General features: G+C 37.7%; 1 pseudogene; it reads right to left on the bottom strand.

Annotated features, from left to right (window-relative positions):
- Positions 1–487: 487 nt before the first annotated feature.
- On the bottom strand, positions 488–2,145 carry LOC127103196 (allene oxide synthase 1, chloroplastic-like; annotated as a pseudogene).
- Positions 2,146–2,660: the final 515 nt, after the last annotated feature.

Here is a 2,660-nt window from a genome sequence, read left to right as displayed (position 1 = left end):
ACTGTCTCTCCATCCTTCCTCTTAGAAAACTACCACCGTATTTCTTGTTGGTTGATGCCTCATCTTTAGTCAAATGTCCTTCACGGAGTCCTTCTTCGCCTTGTCCCTATGTTTACCATTTCGTTAAAATCATTGGGGACTTGCAATCATACGTTCATAATAAATCATTGGGGGAACTATGTATATATAGATATATATATATATATATATAATAATTATATATATATATGTACATATATATATTATAATATATATATATATATATATATATATATGTATTTATGTATATATATATATATATATATATATGTACATATATATATATTATATGTATATATGTATTTATTTATATTTTTAAAGTGTACTTAAGCCGCAGTAATAATTCCTTTTCGAAAAAATACCTTAATACTTATAAGGAGTAAAAGTGAACTATACATGACCAGTTCATCTTCATAGATTCCATTCAAACCAAAAAGACAAAACAACATCCATCATGCATGAAAACATATATAACCCCAACAAAACTAAACTAATAGGTTGCTCTCTTAAGAGAAGTAAAGGTAATAGCAGATCCTATCGGCGCCTTCTCAACTTGAATACCAAAAGTATCATATCTCAGAAACAACTCCACCACCAAAAGCCTAGAAAAACAACACAACAAAATCCTTCCCAGCACACTGCTTATTCCCAACCGTCGGTTGTTGTCCGATTCTGGACCATTCGACCAAAGCACATACTTCAACAACTTCTCTCCCCTCCTCACCAATAAACCTATCCGCAACAAACTCATCATCAGCCCTATCAAATATCTTAGGATCATTAGTCGCAAACGGCTGAAAACCAAACAACATTTCACCTTCCTTCACTTGAAACGCGTTCTCGTGATTCTCTATCACAAAATCATGTTTCGCTTTCCCGTATTGCAACGGCACCGGCGGCTCAATTCTAAATGATTCATAAACCACTGACTTCATCAACGGCATTTGCTCCAATGCAGCATAGTCACTTTCCCGCCATTCGATTTAACAACTGATCTAATCTCTTTCGCTAACTTCGCGTGAAGATTAACCCCCGCTCGTCCGATCCACTTCAACATATTCGGAAACAAAATCTTCATTCCACCAAAAGTGTTAAAACAAGTTGCAAATATAAGATTGTGAACCGCTTCTTCTTTAGAAACTCCGAGCCGAACCGCTTCATCTAGATCGGTCCGGAAGAAGCTTCGTAGAAAAAATCATAGAGTCTCTGGTAATCCTTCTTCACCAAAGCCGGTGGAAGACGAACCGTGTGAAGAAGTGGTTCTTCAATGCACTTTGGAAGACCTAATGTGAGAATTGGACCGAGTTGAAGCAGAGTCCATTTCGTTACTATGCTTGGACCTTCGGTTTTAAGACTTGTTTCGGAAGGGTTAACTCCGTAGAAGGCTTTTGAAAGGTAGTTAAAAGCTTCTTGATCGTTAGCATCAGCGAAAACCGCTTTTGCGGTGTTTTCAAGATCTTTCTCTAAGGTGTCGAAGAGTTTTTGAGTAAGATGAAAAAAACTCGGGGATGAAATGGCTGCTTCGAGATTTGAGGAGGAAAAAGAGAAAGCGTTTGAGTTGTTCGTGTTTTGGTTCGGAGGGGTCGAGGTAAGAGAGGATTCGGTAACCGCCCGTGAGTTCTGTGGAAGGCATGAAAGTTCCGGTGAAGAGGTCTCGTTTTTCTACTTTGGAAACGTCGAAGAGAATGGGGAAGGATTTAGCGTCGAGTAAAACGATGACGTTTGGGTTAGATGAATGAAAGGGCCAGGTGGCATATTGGCGCGAAAAACGGTTGATTTGTATTTGTTGATCCGGGTTCGGAAGAATTTGTCGCGACCTTCGTTGTAGAAATAGTCTAGACGGTCTTTGATAGGTCCTACAAAAGGGAGGCCATAATCTCCGGGAATTCTACGGAGTGGGAGGTTTTTTGGTGTTTCCAATTGGGGTAATGGTTCTTGTGGACCTGAGGATGGTGTAGTCTCAGTGTCAGTGTTGGTGTCAGATATCGAAGTTGATATTTCAGTTGTATTTGTGTCGGACACTGAGACGGAAGATGTTATAGGAGTATTGTCAGTGTTGGATCCAGATGCTTTAATGGAGCAACTGAAAGTGGAGTGAAAGGGCATTTGGATATAGAGCAGCGAGTGTGGGGTTTTGTAGTTCTTTTTAATGAAAATTCAGTTTGAAGGAAAGGGAAGATATGGAGGTAAGTGATGAAGATGCCATTTTGGTTGGGAAGTTAGGAACAGACTTTAGATGAAAGGAAGGGATAAGGGAGAGTGTTTTAATTTGTAGGTGTTTGGTATTGATTTGTATTGGATTAGGGAGATTAAGGAGTGATTGTTTTTGGAAGTTGTGTTTATGATATATTTGGTTGGAGATGACTTTGAAAGTTGAAAGTAAATTGAAGACCAATCTTGCAAAAATTCGAATTGTTAAGAAATTAAAAGTTAGTGTAGTGTGTAAAATGTGCACTTTGCCGTCCAGATATTCGTTTTAGATTTTGCTATTATTAACTCTAGACGGTGAAGCATGTACGCACTCCTTTCACTATTATAAATATAAAAGATCATAAAATTTTGATCATTATGATAAATGTTATTTATTTCAAAATTACGTTTTGTTTGAATTCAAAGATATT

The sequence above is a fragment of the Lathyrus oleraceus genome, chromosome 1 (genome assembly GCF_024323335.1).
Source record: "Lathyrus oleraceus cultivar Zhongwan6 chromosome 1, CAAS_Psat_ZW6_1.0, whole genome shotgun sequence".
Classification (NCBI taxonomy): Eukaryota; Viridiplantae; Streptophyta; class Magnoliopsida; order Fabales; family Fabaceae; genus Lathyrus; species Lathyrus oleraceus.
The sequence above is the reverse complement of the archived record's forward strand: the minus strand, read 5'-3'. Positions and strand labels throughout refer to the sequence as shown.